The sequence below is a fragment of the Alligator mississippiensis genome, chromosome 1 (genome assembly GCF_030867095.1).
Source record: "Alligator mississippiensis isolate rAllMis1 chromosome 1, rAllMis1, whole genome shotgun sequence".
NCBI lineage: Eukaryota > Metazoa > Chordata > Crocodylia > Alligatoridae > Alligator > Alligator mississippiensis.
The window spans coordinates 79,835,715-79,859,347 of NC_081824.1; positions in this window are offsets into that span (position 1 = coordinate 79,835,715).

Sequence of the window (23,633 nt, forward strand, 5' to 3'; positions counted from 1 at the left end):
GCAGCTGCCTTCCTTAAATTTCCCTCCTTGCTCTGAGGTGTAACACAGTAAATTAAATCAAAATGAAAGAAAAAGAACATTTCCGCTTTAACAGCAGTCTTCTCACTGAGTTACAGCTCCTTCACAGGGAGTAGTGAGTTGCTGCTGCTGGCAAGTCTTCCTTGCAGTGCCTGAGCTGCTAGAGCTTCCAGTGCCTGAAACACAGGGATTCACAAGCCTTTGCACAGCCCCAGGACAACTTACTCACCCAGCCTGCAAGGTCTCTCCCTTCCTCCCTCCTCTTGCCTAGCTTCTGGGTGGGTTTAAAAGTCCATGGGCCCTTTTTTCCCAGGCAATTGCTTGTTTCTTCTCACTATCCCTAGGAGTGATTCATCTCTTGATTAGCAAGCAGCCTCTGTACTGGTCACTGTGTCCTTCTAAAAGAGTAGGGCCCCTGATTCCCTAATCTTGACCTACCCTTTCTATAACCCCAGCTCTGACCTCTATTTTTTCTCTTTCTCTTCCCCTCTTGGCCTGAAATCTGGATTAGGTTCCCTTGTTGCACACCCTTGAAAAGATCTCAAGACACTCCAGGTTGCTACAGCACCGTGGTTGAAAAGCAATGCTCAAGACTGTAACAGTTCCCAACCTTGGGGTCATGACCCCATTTAGGGTTGCAACAATAAAAATAGGGTCACAATGACACTCAACAGTGTCAATCGATAAACATTTCCTGTTTATAAGTATATGCCTTTATAAACAGGAATAATTGCATTTAATAGCTGTTTATAATACATGCATTTAATAGCTTTTTTTTATACTTTGTATCCACTGTTGTTTTTTAAATCCCTAAAGAAATTGCTATAATTTTAAATGTAAAATATAAAGACCATAAGCACTGCAATGCCATATATATGACTTCTTGATCTTGTCTGCACCATTTTGGGGTTGCAAAAAAATTCCAGTGTTTAAATGGTGTCATGCTGAGGAACAGGTTGGGAAGCACTGCTCCACAGCCAGAGGGCAGAAAAGTGCTCCATTCTCAACCCAAGGCAAATGGCAAAAAAAGGCAATGAATAAAACACATCTAAATGGAGACAAGTCATAGGGGGACAAGCCATAACAACCCATGGATGTGTCTGAGTGTCTGTCTTCTTCCATCTGTAGTAGCTTAGCTTTAAGTGTTCTTGTACCGTGATATGTGTATAGTCACGGTGCAGATCTGCAGTTTGTATCGCATGTTGGATTGAAGTGGTAGTTAGCCATGCTAGTCTCAAGTCAGTCAGAAGGCAGGGCAGGGTGTCACCTTGGGCACATCCCCATGAGCGGAAATGTGCGTTCCCTGGGGACAACTAGCAGCAGCACATATTTGCACTGCTGCTCGTTGTTCCTGGTGAGTGCCACCGTGCATGCACCCTGACACGTTGCAAGCATAGGCACTGACTCTGTGGGTGCTCTAGGGTTCAAGTACCCACCAATAAAATCGAGTGGGTGCTCAGCACCCAAAAGCCACAGCCATTTGGTTACAGATGTTTAAAAAACCCAAAAACACACACACTTTACCGGAAGAAGCAGTGTGTTACTTCAACCCAGCTCTGCAGCATCTGTAAAGATTGGTCACTTCAATGGGGCTGTTTGGTGCTTTTAGCTAAAGCTGATTCAATCAGCTATTAGATAAAAGTGCCAAAAAGCCCCACTGCTACACCTGATCTTTACAGACTCTGCAGAGCCAGGTTGAAGTAGCACACTCCCTTTTATGGGCATGTGTGGGGCTTGGCACAGGAAGACACCAAGTTTAAAGGTTTTCTTATATCTGCAAGCACCCACCAGAAAAAGCCAAAGTCAGTGCCTATGGAAGCAAGTTGCCCTGGGTGAGGTAGGAGAGGCTGGGCCCAGCACCTGGACTGGTCCCAGCAACCTTACCTGGAGTCCCGGGAGTCTTCTGGGGCTCCAGCAGCAGTGATCTGGGCACACAGAGCCTGGCCAGCAGCTGGAGCATGGCTCTGGCCAGCCAGGCTCCAGTTTTGGGCAGTGCATGCTGCTGCGATGTGCACCATGACACTTTTTTCTGGCACAGATTTTTTTAACACTGGGATTAAAAAAACTCACCGCAGTGCTAATTAGTGAAAGCCTGCATGCACTGTGCCTGTGGTTTGCACCATCACAAATGGGTCTGCAGTGCCAAAAACTTCATGATAAACATCTGATAAAATAGGCTGTCATCTATGAAAGCCTATGCATTTCTGAGCCAGTTTGTCTTGAATGCATTTGGTAGGTTGGTTACTCTACCAATAACTCGAGGAAAATACCTGCACTTGAGAGAGGGACTCTGTAAACTCCTTTACAGACTGATTATCCCTCTCATTTAGGATGAAGATATGTCCTGGACGGATGGAAATTGCAAATGCTGACTAAATCACTGCAGTCTAGTGCTCAGTCTAAAAGTGGGAGAATCGTGTGATTCTACCCTAAGAAAGAGTGATGTCTTAAGACCTCAGGCCTATCTGGATGTACTTGAAGAGACCAGCGTGCATTGTAAGATGCAGATCTGTTCAAAGTAGCATCTCTAATATTGCCACAGTTTCCTTCATCAAATCTACTAGTACGGATATCAGATGCTGGCACAACCCCAAATTGGACTTTCCTAGGTGAATTTTCTACAAACAGTACTAACATAATCAAAGCCATTGCTTGTTTTGCATGTCCTGTGTGAAGTGATCAATTGCCAAGAACTCTAGTGCTACACTGCCTAATGAGATGAGAAGTGAAAACCCTATGGGGCCACACTGACTCAGACAGAAGACATAATTCCACACAATCTGTTGAAAAATCAGTGATTTAGTACAGTTTGTCCAAGGGGGTGGGAAGTAGGAGGGTCATCAGAAAAAAAAACCTGTGATGGTGACAAGAAAGAACAGCATGGTTATTTCCGCCCTGTTACTCCCTGCATAAGTTTTTATTGCAAAGTGATGGTGATCAGGCCCTACTTTATGAGATATTCAAGCTTTGACTATATATTTTTCTAATCCATTTATATTGAATTGAGCATTCAAAGATGAGATGTGTATCACTTGAATAATATTGTGGGACTGAAAGAAAAAAGCCTTTATCTACTTAGACTTTTGTAAAAAAAACAAAACTATCACTGATATCTGGGAACTGCAATGTAGTGATAGCAGTCACTGGAATAAAAAAAAAAAATCAAGAAATAGTTGTTGGAACATTGATTTAAGTAAATGATATTTTGCATCCTGCATTGTAGGATTAAGAAACATATCTGAAAAATCCAAATATGAGGATTTTTGTTTTACCTACTGATATTGCGAGCTATGCATCAAAAAAGCAAATGTTTCTGAAGCAATTGTATAGATTGTGTAGGTAATCTTGGATTATGTTTTGAATACCAACGGCTATGCATACTACTTTCACTATTTTTTTTTTAGGTCTGATATCATCAATTCTGTAGCTACAGGACTTTACCAGTTTTATAGCATTTTCTAGTAGCGATTCAGACAATCAGTTTTGAAAATGATGGCCATAATTATTTTGCTTTAATGGGAGTTTTGACTGAGCAAGGACTGAAGTATTTCAGGCCTTATGAAGTAGAAGTGGAAAAGACGTAAGTGAGAGAATTTCAAATGAGCCTGAGAGAGCTATGATTTCAATTGGATTTGGGTTTCAATTTCACTTGGATTTGGGTATCTAACTCCTTTAAGCCTCCTTTGAAAATCCTAGCCTTAGTCCATCCCATGATCATACATGTTGCAGGAAGATTCTATTATAGTGTTTTGTTTGGATTATGATTTGGATCATGATTTAGATACATAATTTGAAAGCAGACTTGACGAAAAGGATCGTTGTAGGAATTGTTCCCTTGGATTTACCAAATATATGAGAGGTTTTAAACATCCTCAGCCTTGGGAACTAAATAGGTATTTCACTTAACCTAGCAGTACAGTCCTAATCCAGGGCCCATCAAAATCAATGGAAAGAATCCTAGATGTATTTTGGATCATTTATGGCTATGGAGCCTACAATAAAGTAAAGAAATAGATTAGATTAGTCTTTGGGGGTTTTTTTAAGTAACTCAAAGAAAGGTAATTGCAATATTTAAGTGTATTGTATTTCATTTCCATATCTCTCCATTAATTATTTAGGTGCACAGAACCTTATACAAAATGCTGAGGAATGGCATATGGCTTTCTGGACATTCTGTTTATTTTTCTTTTCCTTTGGGTTGAGACTTCAGTGTAGTTTAATTCTCATTACAGATTTTTTTGATAGGCCGAAGCATTTGACAAGTTATTCAGAAAAGGAGTCATACTACGTTGTATATCTTTACCACAGAGAAGAGAAATGGGGCTAGAAGGGACCTTGAAAGGTCATCTAGTAAGGGTCATATCAACTATCTTTAATGTATTTATCACAGAAAGCAAGACATCTGTAGAATTACATGCTCATATGTCCGATGTTCCTTTTTTCCTCGCCCAGAGAGAATCATATTCTCTTTGTGCCTTTGTTTCTAGGTGGGAAGGATTTTACCTCATCTCTATCCCTTCCTTTTGGAAACAGTGGAGGCTTTAGCCAATAAGCCTATCTATAAGCAAGATTATAGCTCAGGGTACCTGCATGAAATACAGTCCTCTAAAAAGTTCAGAAAAGCTGTATATTTTCTTCAGCTTTCTCCTACCCATCATTGTCTGGCTGCCCTGACAAAATGGTAGCATGCCGTATTTAGTTCTATCCCCCAAGTTGCACAGAACTCCAGCCACGTAAACATCTTTAAAGGTCTAGGAAACAATGAGCTTGGCCCTAATATGGTATAAGTTGCATCTTCAGATGTAAAATGAAACAGGAATATTTTGACAATTGTGGGCCAAATTGTTCAAATGTAACCCTTTAGGGTGAATAAAATCATTATAAATACTACCACCATTTCCTTTGACTAGAGTCCTTTCATTTCTTCCATAAGAGTAAAGTACAAGGCTATAAACTGATATCAGGGAATGGCACATCTCAGTATGTATTTGAAACTGGCTGCAACTCATTCTGATGCAACTGAATTGTTATGCTAAACACTGCTGAACACTTCCTGACCTTAAAAATCCAATCACACATCATGTTGCATCAATCAGCATGACAAGTCTATTACACTCTGATGAGTAACTGCTCATGCCAGTCACCACTTTGGTATGAACATTCATTGATCGATGATCCTAAACTATTACAGCATCTAGCACATTGTTATTACTCTGCTGTATTTCAGAGAAAGTGAAAGCAAAACTAGGAGTCAAAATGGAATAAAAAACTCAAAAGATGGTCAAATAGAATCAAAAATTTAATTTGAAAAATTGTTTGATTAAAGATTTTGAGCCATATATGTGACAAACATGCCATGGATATACATGATGAAAATATTCAATAGAAAGAATCACTAAATCAACCAAGACGATGAAGATAAAAAATATAGCTCAGAATAAAGCGAATAAGTATGCTATGCTTGAGGCCAAGAATCCACTATCAAAAGACATTTCTCTAAGAAAGGGAGCAAATCCCCAACAGCAACCTTTTCTGAAGAGTGCATTGGATGCTAGGAGAAACTATTTTAAGTAACTGGTAAATGACATATGAATGTGAAAGAAGAAGGTTTGCATTCTGTAAAATACTAAAAATGCTCTACTTGAGAGCAGCAGTATCTGAAACACACCTAAGTATTTTGCATACAAGTGAAAAAATTCAGTGGCCAAATCCTGACACATTGAAGAGAGTGACAAACCTCCCTAGTTACAGTCACGAGACCTTTGACCTTAAGTATTTTATTTAAGCTTTATTTTACATTGTTGTACTTTCTTCTCTGAATTTTTTTTTCACTTTGTCTGTCAGATCTCCTTCTGGACTCCACTGCTGTCTTCCTTTCCTTCATATTTTTATTGCTATTCTTCTCATTTTTTTTTTTTTTTTGCTAGTTTTTCTTCCCTTGCTTCTCTTTTCAGCACTGGTTTTTTCTCCTATATCTCATTTCTTCTTGTACAGCATGTTTGCACAAGTATCTCTGGAAGATAGTTTGTAAAAACTGCCAATTTTTGCAAGATTGATTGCCTACTTTTTTGAAGCAGTATTCTCTAACTAGCAGGAGAATTAGAAGACATATAGGCCATGTCCACATGAGCATGGACATTTGGTTCCCCAGTGACAATTAGCAGTGACACACCTTGTATCGCCACTAGTTATACCTGAGGAATGCCTGTGCCATGTGCTTTCTAGCATGCAGCAAGTTATCCAACATGGGATAGGGGAGGCTGATCCCAGCACTGGGCTGGGTCCAGCAGCCTTACTTAGGGTCATGGGGGCCTCCTGGGGCTGCAGCAATGGCGATCCTGCTGCTCAGAGTCTGGCCTGTAGCCAGAGTGTGGCTCCAGGCAGAAAGGCTCTAGTTTTGAGCGGAGCACACTGCCCCCACGTATGCTGCTCTATTTTTTGTGTTGTTTTTTTTTTGACCACTGGATATCCAAGACTAGTACAAAGTCCAGAAATATAGTATAGTTCTTTTGTTTGGTTTCACAGTTAAAGAAATATACACAATCTCCAACATCGTTATTGTGAGGCCATGGAGTATCAAATATATTTCTGGACATTATACTAAATTCTGGACATTATACTAATCTTCATATTCAGGGGTGAACCCCCACCCCCTCCAGTACTGCTTCCTTGCAGCATGGAGAACAGCTGAACAGCGCCACATACTGCACAGCTGTGCTCCTCTGGACATGGCCACAAAGTCCACTCTCCTCCATTACCTTCTGCATAGGATAGGCTTCAGTGAACCCAGTCTCGCTTTAAATACCAGAATGTATTAAATCATATTAATTTAAAATTCTTTTTTCCCCCCTGGAAATCATTCATTTACTAACAAGTTTCAGTTTCTGTGAATGTTTTAATTAGTCACAGCTATTCCTCAAATAGTCTATGGAAACATATTTCCAATGTATGGGATGAATAAAAATGTTTTTCTTCCATTTGTTGTTTATTATTGTGTGTCACCTAAATTACATGGTGTTTTTTTTCCTGCTTCCTGCTTGTCTGACACACTTGTTTTTCATGGAAAAATATAAAACAAATGATGAATAACTAATTGTGTATATTACTGTAACTGTGAATAGTACAATGAAACAAACAAACAAAAGTATCTTTAAAGATGGAGTAAGGAACTTAATTATATGCCCAATTTTCAACATCTGAGTGTTCACAGGGATGTTAATTGATTTCAGTAGAACTTCTCACAAGTCAAAGTTAGGTATGTGCTTAAATACCTTACTGAGACAAAGGTCACAAGGAACAATAACTTTCTAGATAGTCATAAAAAAAATTCCCATATTCCTATTATTAAAAACATTGGACTGTTAGTGCAAGGAACAGGCAAATGTGGGCATGTTACAGCGGGGACAAGAATGAGCCACCCAGCTCTCTGAGGCTACAGAAGGCAGGCTTATCCCAGTGGGGAACCCCAAAGACTTACCTGCTGATGGAGAGGAACATGAACAGGCATAGCATACAGTGCAGCCATGCTGCTTTATCAGCTCCCTTGCCATCCACCTGGGTGGTGCCCAGGTAATGACATGAAGGCAAAGCAACCAGGCTCTGGGTTTAAAAGGTACCTGGGACAAGCTGTGAGAAAAAGGGGGAACACTGGGTGAGGAAGCCCCTGTAATGCAGTGGGCCAGTAGGTTCCAGGGCTGTACAGTGCATGTAGGCCCAAGGCTTGGCCACAGCAGGTTTCCCCTTCTCTACCCTTCCGCACCCTTCTCCTGGAGAGGGCACCAGAGAGGACTGGGAGCTTTTTCCTTTTTTTAATGGTTTGCCATTGTCCCTCCTTATAAGCAAGGGGCCTCCCCCAGCAGAGGAAGGCCTGAGGGACCAGGCCCAAAGTGGGGCCCAAGGGCAAAGGCTGAGGGAATCTGCATGAACCTATCTGGCAAGACGTCCGAGAGAAAGGGTCAACCAACCCAACACCTGATTATGCAATCTTTAGAATGTCTTTTGGCCAGTCCTTTTTTTGCAACCAAGTCATGTCAGGCAGCAGGTGGAAGCAGCAGAGCCAGTTACCTCCCTGTACAATACTGTGGTCAAGGACCAGATGATGTGCTCACACCATTTTGCCTTTTGGGACGCGAGGGCCAGTACAAAGGCCAGGAGCAGCAAGGACTACCTAGGACCCATCGGCATCTATGGTTCATGAGTGGAAGGGGTATAGGGGATATGGAGCCCCAAATCATCTGCCTGGGGACACGTAAGTAACCCTGAGGGAAGCCTGCCATGTACATCATTGAACCCTCCTATTTTGTTGTACAATCAAAGCATAGCCAGTGAGAAGGGATGGCTCCCACCTGAGGTGTTCATAGTCCAACAATTGATTAGTTCAGGGCATGACAGGCTTTCAAATTTTTCAAAAATGCTATTGTGGTCTTACACTAGGTGTATTAAAGGCTAGAGCAAGGATTTCTTTTTACTTAGAATTGATTTCAATAGATTGGAATTTATGTTAACACTTGCAGTTAATTAAAGTTACCCTTATTTGATATTATTACAATTGTTGTTGTTGCAGCTACTGCTGTTATTTTACTATTGTTTCATAGTTTAATAGTTTGTAGGGTCGGAAGGGACCTGAGCAGATCATCAAGTCTGACCCCCTGCCATGGCAGGAAAGAGTACTGGGGGTCAAACAACCCCGGCAAGGTGTTCATCCAACCTCCTTTTAAAGACCCCCAGGGTGGAAGCCAGTACCAGTTCTCTTGGAAGTTGGTTCCAGATCCTAGCCGCCCTGACAGTGAAGTAGTGCCTCCTGATGTCTAGTCTGAATCGACCCTCTGCCAGCTTGTGACTGTTATTTCTTGTCACTCCTGGGAGTGCTCGGGGCAACAGGGACTTTCCCAATGCCTACTGGTCCCCTCTGACTAGTTTGTAAATGGCCACTAGATCCCCCCTCAGCCTTCTCTTGTGGAGGCTGAACAGGTTCAGGTCCCTTAGCCTCTCTTCGTAGGGCCTGCCCTGCTGTCCCCTGATCATGCAGGTGGCCCTCCTCTGGACCTCCTCCATGTCGTCCACATCCCTCCTGAAGTGCGGCACCCAGAACTGGAAGTAGTACTCCAACTGCGGCCTGACCAGTGTTGCATAGAGTGGAAGGATCACCTCCTTGGACCTGCTTGAGATGCATCTGTGGATGCATGACAAGGTACTGTTGACCTTCCTGACCGTGTTCCCACATTGTCAGCCCATTTTCATTTTGGCATCAATAATGACTCCAAGATCCTCAGTTAGGCTCTGGGTCTGGCAAGAGATGTGCGGGTGAAAGCCCGCTGTTACTCTGCTCCTTCGAAGCCCCCCAGAGACCCTCCAGCAGCCATGGAACCCCCCGCTGACCCCCAGCAAAGCCAGAGGTAAGTGGGGCCCATGGTGGGAGTGGGTTAACCCTTAGAGAGTGGGAGAAGGTGGCTGAGTGGGAGCTGGGCCGGGTCTCACCCCACCCAGGCCCCTACTTCGCTCAGCCACCCAGGGAGCCATGTGACCGGAGCTGTGCAAACAGGCACGCTTGTCTGCTGGCGCGTAAGTTAGCGCAGAGTTCGTGCAGAAGGGTGTGTGGGAGGGCCTCAGGCCCTGCCTGTGAGCCCCCCCAGGGTAGACAGTCCCAGCCATAGCCAGCCTACCAGCGACATGACATGGATGGGCACGCACCGCATCCCAAGGGTCCCCTCGAGATCTGCGGCCTTCCCCGGCACCTCAGAGATGGCCACCGAGATGGAGCCCATGGTTCCGGGTTCCATGCAGATGGAGCCCCTGGCTCTCGGCTGTGGGGATGCCTGTCCCTTTTTCAGGCTCTGGTGCCAGGAAGCATGACCCTTGTGGGTTCTGCTCCCCTTTGGGTTCTCTGGCACACCAGCTGGAAGAGCTCCAGGCCACAGTCCAGAGACTACATGCCATCAGGTACCGTGAGCAGGATATTGACTCCTACTGCCAGGCCCTTCTCCCCTGGGAGCCAGAGGGTAGACCACGGTCTCCCTCCAGGACAAGGGAGGACTCTGGGACCTCCCAATCAAGGGGATGGACCAAGGTGGTCAAGGGCCCCAAGGCCCACCGCACCAAGGCCCCTGCCCCACTGGAGCTTAGCAACAGGTATGAAACTCTTGCAGCCGCAGCAGAGCCTGCTGAGTTGCCAGCTCCTGCAGGCAACACAGGCCCAACTGCAACTACCGCCCCCGCTCTCTCCAAGACAAAACTTAAAGTGTTTGTTGTGGGAGACTCCATCCTGAGGGGGACTGAGGGGTAATCTGCCGCCCCGACCCCTTAGCCCAGGAAGTCTGCTGCTTCCTGGGGGCCCACATCTGAGACATTGCAGAGAAGATCCCTAAGCTCCTCCAGCCCACAGACCACTATCCCATGCTCCTTATTCATGTGGGCACCAATGACATGGCTCAAAGCACTCCCAGCTGGGTCATGAGGTGCTACAGGGATTTGGGAGTAGGACTAAAGGGTCTGGGGGCACAGGTGGTGTTCTCTTCGATCCTCCCAGTCTTGTGATATGGGCTGAGGAGGGAGAGGAGGATCCAGGTAGTCAACCAAAGACTGCGGCACTGGTGTCATCGGGAAGGCTTTGGCTTCCATGACTACAGCCCACTCTTTGATGAGAGAGACAGTGAGCTGCTGGGAAGAGATGGCCTCCACCTCTCTGTCCTGGGGAAGAGGCTCTTCTCAGCCAGATTGGCTGACCTGCTCCACCGGGCTTTAAACTAAGCCCGCCAGGGGATGGGGGGACTACCGTCACTGCTGACCCACTGAGCCATCCTTGCAAAGCCTGTAGGCCAAGGCACTTAAGGGAGCCCCCTGCTGCCCCAGCTCTGGTACAATCTGTGGGCAAGGCAAGAGCCCCCAAGGGGACACTTGCCTGCCTGTACACAAATGCCAGGAGCTTGGGGAATAAGCAGGAGGAACTCGTCCTCCTGCTTAACGCAAATAATTACAACATCATAGGGATAACAGAGACCTGGTGGGACTCCACCCATGAATGGACCATGGGTATAGATGGCAATACCTTGTACAGGAGAGATAGAGTAGATAAAAGGGGCGGGGGTTTAACTCTCTATGTTAAAATAAGCTACACGTCCCTGCAAGCTGATGTTGGCGACCAGGGTGGACAACTGGAGACCCTCTGGATTAAATCCATGAGGAACATGGCACAGGGGACACAACGGTTGGAGTCTACTACAGACCTCCCACCCAAAGTCAAGAGCTTGACTAGGAGTTTGCCCAGGAACTGGCTAAGGCCGCATGATCCAGGACCATGGCTGTTATGGGTGACTTCAATTACACAGACATCTCGTGGAAGGATCACTCAGCAAAATCCAAGCAGTTGCAAAGCTTCCTATTGTGCGTGGATGACCTCTACCTGACTCAAAAAATCTACGGGCCAACAAGAGGTAAAGCGCTGCTCGACCTGATACTGGCTACTGGGGATGACCTAATTGGTGACCTAGTGATCGATGGGAAGCTGGGTGACAACCATGAGCTGATCACCTTCACCATCTGCCGTAAAGCTGGCAAGTCAGTCAGCAACACTGAAGTCCTTGACTTCAGGAAAGCTGACTTTGACAAGCTCAGGAGGCTTGTCAGTGAGGCCCTAAGGGATCTAGCAGACCTCCTGAGGCTAAAGAGAAAGGCCTACAAAGGATGGAGGATGGGATTCACTTCCAAGGAGGAATATTCTGCACTGGTCCATCCTGCAGGAAGCAAACCAGGAAAGCCAAGGCTGCAACTGAACTCCAAATAGCTTCGAGCATCTAGGACAATAAAAAGTCCTTTTTCAGATATGTGGGGAGCTGGAAGAAAAGCAAGGGCAACATTGGACCCCTGCTGAACTAGATGGGACAACTGATACCCAGGAAAAAGCCAACCTATTAAATGGGTACTTTGCATCGGTCTTTCATCAGTTCCATGGGACGCCCATGCCCGCTATGGAACAGGGAGGTCCGGGCAAGGGAGATCCCTTGCCCTCCATCAATGCTGACCTCGTAAAGGAACACCTTGAGAGGCTGGATACCTTCAAGTCAGCTGCCCATGACAATCTACACCCCAGGTTACTCAAGGTGCTGGTGACCATCATAGCCCAGCCTCTGGCACAGTTCTTTGAGAACTCCTGGCGCTCTGGTATAGTGCCCGAAGACTGGAAGAAGGCCAATGTGGTGCCTATCTTCAAGAAAGGGAGGAAAGTGGATCCGGCAAACTATAGGCCCGTCAGCCTGACTTCTATCCTGGGAGAAGATCTTAGAAAAGTTTATTAAAGAGGCCATCCTTAATGGACTGGCCAATGCCAACATCCTGAGGGATAGCCAGCATGAGTTTATAGTGGGTAGGTCTTACTTGACCAATCTCATTTCCTTTTATGACCAGGTGACCTATCACCTGGACAAGGGAGAAGAGATTGATGTTATATATCTTGACTTCAAAAAAGCCTTCGATCTGGTATCCCATGATCACCTCTTGGCGCAACTGGCCAATTGTGGCCTTGGGTCCACCACGATCTGCTGGCTGGGAAATTGACTCCATGGTCAGACCCAGAGGGTGGTAATTGATGGAAGGAAATTGTCATGGTGCCCTGTGACCAGTGGGGTCCCCCAAGGCTCTGCCCTTGGACCCCTATTGTTCAACATCTTCATTAATGATGTGGACACTGGAGTCAGAAGCAGACTGGCCAAGTTTGCCGATGACACCAAACTTTGGGGCAAAGCATCCACACCTGAAGACAGAAGGGTGATCCAGGCTGACCTAGACAGGCTCAGCAAATGGGTGGATGAGAAAGTGATGGTGTTTAACACTGAAAAATGCAAGGTTCTCCACCTTGGGAGGAAAAACCTGCAGCATCCTTATAGGCTCGGCAGTGCTACGCTGGCTAGTACTATGGAAGAAAGAGACTTGGGGGTCATCATTGCCACAAGATGAACATGAGCCTGCACTGCGATGCTGCAGCTAGTAAAGTGACCAAAACGCTGGCTTGCATCCATAGATGCTTCTCAATCAAATCCCGGGATGTCATTCTCCCCTTGTACTTGGCTTTGGTGAGGCCGCAGCTGGAGTACTGTGTCCAGTTTTGGGCCCCACAATTCAGAAAGGATGTGGAGAAGCTTGAGAGAGTCCAGAGAAGAGCCACACACATGATCAGAGGTCAGGAAAATAGACCTTATGATGACAGGCTGAGATCTATTAGGCTCTTTAGCCTGGAAAAGCGCAGGCTCAGGGGTGATCTGATGGCCACCTATAAGTTTATCAGGGGTGACCATCAGTATCTGGTGGAACATTTGTTCACCAGAGCGCCTCAAGGGATGACGAGGTTGAACGGTTATAAACTACTGCAAGGCTGTTTCAGGCTGGACATAAGGAAGAATTTCTTTACTGTCCGAGCCCCCAAGGTCTGGAATAGCCTGCCATTGGAGGTGGTTCAAGCACCTACATTGAACACCTTCAAGTGTAAATTGGATGCTTATCTTGATGGGATCCTATGACCCCAGCTGACTTCCTGTACTTCGGGTGATCTTCCAAGGTCCCTTCCAGCCCTAATGTCTATGAAATCTATGAAATCCTTTTCTGCCTCTGCACTGACAAGAAGGGAGTTCCCCAGCCTGTAGGTATGCTGCTGGTTCTTCCCCCCCAGGTGCAGTACCTTGTACTTGTCGGTGTTGAAACCCATCCTGTACTCATCCACCCACCCCTGTAACCTGTCCAGGTCCGATTGCAGCCTGTTCCTCCCTTCTAGCATGCCCACTTCTCCCCACATCTTAATTTCGAACTGCGAATTTGAACAGGGTGCTTTTTACCCCCTCGTCCAAGTCACTGATGAAGATGTTGAACAGTGCAGGCCTGAGGACCAAGCCCTGTGGAACCCCACTGCCTACATCCCTCCAGGTCGAATAAGACCTGTCCACCACAACTCTCTGAGTGCAGCCCTCCAGCCAGTTAGTGACCCATCTGACTGTGTAGGTATCAACAGTCTCCTAGTTTTTTAATGAGAATGGGGTGAGAGAGTGTCGAAGGCCATCCTAAAGTCCAGAAAGACTACGTCCACCATGACACTTGCATCCAAGGATTTTGTGACCTGGTCATAGAAAGCCACCAGGTTGGTCTGACAGGACCTGCCTCTAATGAACCCATGTTGGTTGCCCCTAAGCATAATCTCCCCTGCTGGCCCCTCGTGGACATACTCCAGGATAATTCTCTCAAAAAGCTTACTCTTACCTCGGTCCTGGGTAACTGGCTTATAGTTTCCTGGGTCATCCTTCCTCCCTTTTTTGAAAATGGGAACCACATTGGCCCTTTTCCAGTCCTCCGGCACAATGCCAGAGCACCATGAATGCTCATAAAGCTGTGCCAGGGGTCCCGCAATGACCTCTGCTAATTCCCTCAGCACTCTGCGGTGGAGATCATCAGAACCTGCTAATTTAAATACATCCAGTCCCTCCAATTTTGTTTTTATTGTCAGTGTTTTCCTCAGTTGGGTATCAATGGACAGTATCTTATAATTGTTTTTCTTTTCCTTTAAAATGAGCCTTCAGTGCAGTATCTCACATTACAATTTTTTTTTTTAACTCAAATTCATATAAATATTAGCAAAAGAATTTTCAGATGGAAGGAAGCTACCTGGTTCATCCAGGCTCACCTACCTTTCTCTCCAACTTTACACACTGCAATATTTCTACACTAAGTTTTTGTATCTCAGTTTCTTGACATTTCTAGTGCTGAACTTGGTAATGTATTCTGCATATTAATTTTCTCCTCCAGAAGTATTTTTTCCAAATGTTCTATATTTTCTATCTGGACTTTGAGTCTTATCTTAATTCTATGACTTTTTCCCAGGATTCTGTGTCTACTCAATTTGATTTTGGCATAGCACCTAAAGGCAAGGAGAAGAAAAGATGGTTTTAACTCATGTGTCTGCCCACCCAACCCTGAAAGAGTCTCCAAAGCAATTTGGAGCAGAAAACTGACTACATTTTTCTAGGCATACATCCAAAACTCAACCTGGGTCTTTATCTTATTCCTATTGTGCTTCAATGTTGTATATGTGCTTCTTCACTTCTTAGTTTGGTTAGGATGTACAGGAGATGCCTTGGAAACACTCATGATCTATTAATTTGCCTGAGAATTTTTTTCCTGAGATTTTCATCCTGATTTCTAACCCAAACTTTAAAGATCAGTACTTAAAATGGGAAGAGATGTAGGGAAAATTATGTAAAGTTATAGCTTTCAAAAGTCTTATTTTCCCTGCTTACAGCCAACAACAGAGAGAATGAGAATAGAGCCCTTAGGAAGGAAATAATGGCAGTAAAAACGGGATGTTTTATCTTTATGCACATATTTAAATGAATTACAGTAACTGGCATTTCCTGCTTGCCGTTATCAGGTGGTAATTTTCTATAAGCGGTATAAAAACCCACAGCATTTTTTTTAAATAAAGTATTTCAATATTGAGAAGTTCTCATCCTTTTCCATATACCTTGTGTGCAACTATACATGTTGATATAAGGCACATTAGCCATTTTTAAGGTGCATTAAGGATGCGCTTCTGCACCTGCGTACCCTAATGTACCAGAACCATTAAAATGGTGATTTTAGGCTACTCATGCCTAAATTTGATGCCTGTAAAAGAATGTATCAAATTTAGGCACAAATAGCTAAAGCGCCTTAATGCACATGTCGATGCACTAAGGCACATTAATGCTGTGTATGTTGACTGACTTGGGACTAACTTTAGTCCCAAGTCAGTCCACACACCATGTTAATACGCCTTAGTGCAAGCATATGTAGACATGTACCTAAATCACCTTAATGCACATTAGGCAAATGCGCATTAAGTTTAGGCACACGTAAAAACATGTATAGAATTACTGTCTCAGAGAGGGATCCAGGGGGAAGGTGTGGTTGTGTTCCCCAGCTGGGTGATAGCTAACAATGCCTGCCAAATTATATGAAGGCCTGATCTTACTAGAGCTAAGCTGCCTGGCCCTTATTCCCAAAACTGGTAGGTACCTTGTACTGTTTACTGAATCCTGCCAGCCTCAAAGATCCAAAGATCCACAGTCTGGATTGCACCCCTCCTTTTCAAAATCCTAGATCCGCTATTCCCAATTAAACAATCTTGCTTGTGTAAGCAAATAGAGCTTCTCATGAAGAAAGGATTAATTATTCTGGAAGCAATAAAACTGAGCCGGTATTTTTTTTTTTCGTCTTGATCAAGTTTTTGAGGTCAGAAACTATTTTTGTGCAAAAATGAGATCACAAGAGAGTATCCATCTTATGTTACAGAGGTAGCTAGTTAGGTTAGCAAGAGCTTGATAGTTAAGATACGCATCCAAGACAAGGGGAACTAACATTCATATGTCAGTTCTGATTGTTGTAGACCAGGGTGTTCCATATCCCAACTGAGAAGCTTAACTCAGGAGTTACTGACTACTCTGGTGGGATTTGAACTGTTCTCCTCTTTGGTTCTGACCAGAAATTTCTTTCAGATCAATACTGGTACATAGATTCCCATGGAAAAAATATATTTCAAGGAATACATTTTGTTGAAAAATTCCCATCCAGTTCTAGGAGAAATCTGTAGATAACAGCATCCTCTCATGACTCATATTGCTATTAATGCTCATGCTTGAATTCACACTTGCATAAGCCTATTATGCCATGACTAAATTTATGTACATTATGTTTTCACACATTAATTACTGGTAGATCTTGCTGGAAGAAATATAACTCCTCATGTACAAGGATGTTTCTACATGTCCTCCCTGAGTAAATCTAACCAAGTGATCACTTCAGGCCTTGACTCTAAATGTCAATATCTAAGGCAGAAGACCTGAAAATTAATACTGTTTCATTGTACTGTTTTCTTCTGTCTTTTTAAGCCATCCTCCAAGGACCGTATTCAAACTTTACAGGGTCAAGAGTTTCAAACAGACCCAAACCTTATGAAATATTTACAAGATGAAGTCTGTGTACATGGGGGTGCACTGGAGGAGAAGGAAAGAAAATGAGGCAAATAGATAAGAGACCACAAGGTTATTTCTGCCAGCTTTTACAGCTTCTGACTCAACTAGCTGAATGCTGCTGCCTCTGCTTTGCAGCTCCATGCTCTTGGCTGTTTCTACTTACTGTCTCTCTGCTTGGCAGAACCTGATTGCTGTTGCTGAAAGCAAGATTGTTATTGCCAATGGATGTTTTTCTGTTGTTACTGCTGTTTGTAGGACAATTTAGAGAAAGTGATTGATCACAAACAGAGCAAGATCTCCTCATAGCTGATACACATTATGTTTGTGGTTCCCCATGGAAATGTTGATATTGAAAAAGTATTTTAGTGTAATAAAGTAAAATAAGAGTTCATCTTATCCATGTAAATCAAGAATCCATATAAGCTCAATACTGCAGTATCAAATCAATTTATTCAAAGAATCTAAGCGTATAAACAGAAATCATTTTTTGGAATGGGATCAACTGTTCCAGGATGTCTCTCAGGATAGCTGATCCACTTCATTGTCATCTATAGATGTTGCCAGGACTGCTAGCCTGTAATCTCAGGCTTCTTCCACTCCCTGGGCTTCAGGGGCCTGATCCTGCAGGACAATGACCTTGGGTGGAGAGAATTAGAGTCTTTGCAATGGAAAAATATAGCTGTGGTGAGGTGTTACCAGGGCCACATTGGCCCCAGCTTTTTGTTGAGCTGAGTTGAATATTCTATTCCATTGCTCTGTAAAGGGAACCTTAGGAATCAGAGAGAAGAAAAATGAGAATGTTGCCTCATGCACCTCATATGGAGTTTTAATTCTCATTTCAAAAATACTAAAGCAAACAAAAATAGGTTTTAAGAACCAAAGCTTTGGCTAAAGAAAGAATGAGCATAGCATGTTAAATAGCCAAAATAGCAGTGCATCATGAAAAAAAAAATTGTATTCTTATGAAAGCCAAGCCACTCAAAGAAATCACTGCAAAAGTACTGCACAAACTTTATTGACTTCACCACTTCACCAATTTGCTATGAATTGTGCCGATAATTCTTCACCAGCGATTATTTATGAACAACAATAATTTTAAAAGATATTCTATCACTCAAGCCAAAGGATGAAAAGTCTGTGGCTTGTGGTATACAGACAGTCAGACTGTATACCACAATGATCCCTTCCAGCCTTTGAGTCTATGAATAACTGAGGAAGTGCAATGGATACCAGGGACACTGAGCCACTTGGTTCAAATTATTTTTCTTAAGTGCAGTATGACAAGCGAAACTAGAAAATATTGCCAGCAGTGCTTCCCAGTGGCTGATCCCCTACCTGATACCATAAAGTGGAGATCAGCCATGTGTACACTCATTTCCTCTTCTGATATCAATTTCTGATATGGCAGAAATTACCATATTTTTTCACATACCACATGCCCCAAATAAGAAACACACCTTGTTTTAGCAAAAGCAGGATGAAGACGACAAGAATTTTCTAGAGTCATGGCTGCATAGAGTAGGGGCAGAGCCTCTTCCTCCATTCACTCACCCTCTCCTTCCTCTTCAGGCAAAAGCTAGTTTTAACACTTTCACAGCTGAACTGTCAGCAAGTCTGGGCTACAAAGACAAAAGCTGACACAATAGCTGGTCCCAAACACTGGACTCCATGGCTAGCTCTAGGATTTTGAAAAGCACTAGAAACAATCTGCAGCTCTATGAAATAGGAGAAAATAGATCAGGAGCAGCCAACAAACAGAAAAAAATTGCCAATAGAACAATTGCTTGATTTGTGAAACATCCAGACCATTAAAAAGGAAAGAGGGTCATTAAAGCCTCTGAAATGAAGAGAGATTAGCAGGAATCCAGTAGATAATAACTAGCTATGAAGCAATGTTGCCAACTCTCATGATTTTTGTCATTGTTCTTAAAGTCTATGCTTCGGGAATGTGAAAAACGTAGCTCCTTCTTTTATATATAGTTTTCACATTCCTGAAGAGTAGATTGTAAGAACACCACCAAAAATCATGAGAGTTGGCACCACTGATAAAATCAATTGATTCCCTTAGTGCTGCCTAAAATGAAGTGCTACTGCTGCTGCCAGGCAGTTGCTTTTAAACTTTGTGAACAGGAATCAAAGAGTGGTGACCACCCCACTTGCAACCCTACCCAGTCTTGTCCACTAGGTCAGGAAAATTAAGATGAGGAAGTGAAAGAGACTGAGTATTGGCATTTATTGCAAAATCCTGAGATTACCTCACCTTTGCTTGACTGAATCTGAAATGCTATACATCAACCAGTGCACACCAGTGAATTGTTATATGGATGTGAAGACCTTGCTGGCTGAAATGTTGGTGTTATATTGTCAAGGTAAATAAAGCCCACATATAAATCAAGCAAAATGTCCATACAGTGATTTAAGGTTGGTTTACAGAGGTTGACAGGGAATATTGGACTCTTAGGAAAGTTATTATTCCTTAGGGTTACTAGTCAATTGGAGGTACCTAATTTTTTACAGGATTTTTATATAACTAAGAGCTAGCTTGCAATACCATTATCACAGTAAGTAGCACTGACTTCCATGGGCTTTGTCATAGTGTTATTCAGTGTAAGAGACTGCATTCTGACCTTATAGGCCACCAAATCAGGAGGAAAAGCTAGACAAGGACTTCTTTAAACAAGTGATGGAAACTTCTTACTTGCAGGGTTTGGTTCTCATGGGAGACCTTAATTATTGGGACACCTTCAAGAGAGAAGCACAGCAATGCACAAAGAGTCCAAATTCTTGGAGTGTGCTGAAGATAACTTTTTGATACAGATGTAGAGAGGCCAACTAGGGAGGATGTTCTTCTTGACCTACTGCTCACAACCAGGGAGAAATTGGTTGAGAATGTGAGGGCCAAAGATAACTTGGGTGACAGTGGGCACATCTACATGTGTATTTACTCATGCGTAAACTTAATGTTCATTTGCTTAAGGAGCATTAAGGTAATTTAGGTGTGCATCTACACATGGATGCACTAATGCACATTAAATTTAGGCACAAATAACTAAGTTACATTAGCACATGTACAGATACACTAATGCGCATTAACGTGCTGTCCATGCACATTAGCATTTCCTACATGTACACTAATGAGACTTAGCTATTTGTGCCTAAATTTGATACCTGGTTTGTGCAGGTATCACATTAAGGCTCACATAGTCTTAAATCACCATTTTTAAGGCACATTAAGGGCATGCATGTGTAGACATATGCCTTTAATATGCCTTAAAAATGGTGATTTTAGGCTAAGCCCGCTTAAGAGAGGCACATGTAGATGCATCCAGTGACCACAAAATAAGTAGGTCCTCAGGAAATCTGTTGTAAAGCACCTAAAGAACAAGCTGTTCAGGAACAGCCAGCAAGGATTCACCAAGATCAAGTCACACTTGACAAACCCAATTACCTTCTATGATAATGTTGAAGACTGTGAATGGGGGAGACCAGTGGATGTCATGTTCCTTGACTTAGCAAGGCTTTTTCTACAGCATTTACATTAACAAACAGGAAATACAGTCTAGAGGAAAGCACTGTAATATAGATACATAACTATTAGATCACCCTAATCAACCAGTAGTAATCAATGGCTCAATGTCTAGTTGGGAGGAGGTATCAAGAGGGGTTCTTCAGGGATTTTCTAGGTCTGGTACTGTTTAATAATTTAGATAATGGGATCGAGTGTACACTTAGCAGATTTGCACATGATATCAAGTTGGGTGTTGTTCCAGGCACTCTGGATGGTAGAACCAGGATCTGGAATGACTTGGTGTAGCAAGTGCCTATCCTAGGGATGGTTGTGATGCCTCCTGCTGGATGCTCAGCCCTTGCTATCCTGGCCTCCTTTGGGACCCTCTCCCCTTTACTTTCCTACCCCGCCTTGATACTAATTTCTGGTAAAAGGAATGCTGCCCCAGGGCTTCCCAAGTCTGGTCTTACTCATAAGACCACAGGTGTTAATACTCATTGTCCTTAAGAGCTAGTTTTGCAGGATCCATCCTCCATAATACCCACATAATACCTGCCTTGCAGGTGATTTACTAACACAACTCTCTGCCCGCTGGCAGGCCCCAAGCACGAGAGCTTCCCTCAACTCACCCTAGTCCCCCTGGATAGCAAATCCTCCTGGTCCCCCTCAGGCACCAGACCTCTTGATACACCCTAGTCTCCCCTGGGCACCAGACCATCCTGGTCCCCTCAGGCACTGTACCTTTTCCCAAGTGCCTAGTCTTTCCCAAGCTAAAGCTTCCTCTTTCTGTGGGCCTCAGGTGTACATCTTCGAAGACCAGCTCCTGGCCCCATGCTCTGCCATTCAATGAGCTCCAGCTCTCTTCCTCTGGGCTTCAGGCCCTCTATTCTTCTGGCCCCTCTCTATGTCTCACTGGGCTATTTCCTCTTCAGTCCCCTCCACTACCTCTAGACACTGTTCACTGCCAGACCTCTTGGGCTATTGTCTGTCCCCAGGTTTATCTGTTCCAAGGCCTGATTCACCCTTCTCAGGAGCTGGGCCCCTGGCACCTGCTCCCAGACTTATCTATTCCAAGATCTGCTTAGCCCCTCTCAGGTGCTAGGTCTGTGGCCCCTGTCTCATGCATATCTGTTCCAATGCCTGCCCCTCCAGGCTATGGCCTCACCCACCCCTGTTCTCAGGCCTGTCTGTTCCAAGGCCTGGCCTGTTCCTGGGTTCAGTACTGCTTACCCCAAGTTAGATGTTAAGGCAGGATCCCTGATACCAGGAGTTCCTTTCCCTGTGGATCCCAGGGCTAGACTGCCTGATCAGCTCAGGCCTGGCGCTTGGCCCCCGTCTTGGTCAGGTGATTCCCCTCATTAGCCCCTGTCACACCTGCAGGCTTCTCCTTACACAGCCTTTCTCCTTAAAATAACAAGAACTCCAAGCACCCTGTCAGACTTTGATAGACTAGATAAATGATCTCCTATCAACCAGGTGAGATTCAACAAGGGCAAGTGCAAAATCCTGCACTTGGGGCAGAATGATTGACTGCACAGTACAGATTGGGAATGATTGTCAGGGTGTTAGTGCTGCAGAGAAGAACCTAATCTGAGGAGCAACAGTGTTCTCTTAAAAGGCCAACATCATATAGGCTTGTATTAACAGGAGTGTCACTTGCAAACCAGAGGAAGAGATTCTTTCAATTTATTTAGCACTGGTGAGTCCTCAGGTGGAGTACAGTTCTTGCCCCCATACTTCAAGAAAGATGTGGACAAACTGGAAGGAGCCCAAGACAGAGCAAAACTGATTAGAGGCCTGGGAAGCATGACTTATAAGGAAAGGCTGAAAGAGCTAGGGTTATTTGATCTGACAGAGGAAGGACTATGAGGGGGATTTGGTAATAATGCTCAAATACCTGAAGCGTGATATAGAGAGGATGGAGATGGGTTCTCTCTGTGGCCACAAGGGATAGGGCTAGGAGAAATGGATTCAAACTATAGAAAAGGAAGTTTAGACTGAAAATTAGGAGGAACTTTCTGACTTTGAGGGTGGTCAACATTGGAACAGGTTACCTAAAAAAGTTGTGGTATCTCCATCCACAGAAATTTTCTTGAGCAGGGGACTGAAATAGATGATATTATAATCTTATGATCTTAAATGAATTTTAGATTAGTATCAGATGTACTGTATTTATTTGATTTCAAGAGGAGGTTTTTTCCCCCCATTTAAAATGGGGGGGAAAAGTCCTAGGAATTGAGTTCAAGGCAGCAGGGGGTGGGCAAGCAGCTGCTGCAGCTTCAGCTCTAGCCCCAACCCCACTGGCTAATCCCTGCTCCTCTACTGCCTCTGCACCCTGTGCCTTTCCCCTCTCCTGCAGCCTCACTTTCTTCACATCTCTCCCAAGCAGCTCCTAGCCTCACTTTCCTTATTTCTGCCCCATGCAGCTCCTCCCCCCCATTTCCCCCACAAGTCTTCCCCCCTCCCTTCTAACCTACCATTGCTCTAGTGCCAGTAGGCTCCATCCCCACTCCAGCCTGGGCCTTGGAACAGTGATGCTGTCCACGCCACTGCTATGGGGCTCAGCTGGATCCATATGGGGCAAACAGGAGTCAGAGGCTGAAGTGAGTTTGGAGACAAGGGAAGGAAGGGGGCAGGGGTGAAGCAGGCACAAGAGGTGGAGTAAGGAGGACAGGCAGCAGAGGGAAAGATGCCTGGCCCACCATTGTCTCCACACTGCCTGGTCCCTACTATTATTCCCCAAACTTCTATCCCCCACTGCCTGCCCCCTATCATCTCCACCACTGTGTGCTCTCTTACCACTGTTTTTCCCATAGGAGTGGTGGTGGTGATGAATTTAAGATGACCCTCCAGTTTTCCAGGTATAGAACCTAATTATTGGGGACTGTCTTAAATTCAGAGTAATCTTGGATTTGAGTAAATACAGTAAAAACACTGAACAAGTCAAAATGAGATGTTTTGATTTTTCATGTGATAGTTACATTTGGCTTTGAAATTCATTTAAATTCCATTTTTTTAAAAAAAATATGTAAATGTATATACTTAAATAAATACACCTAAAAGATTCTCCTCCTCCCCTACCCCTGGAAGAAAAATAAAAAAATCATTTGACCCCAAATTAC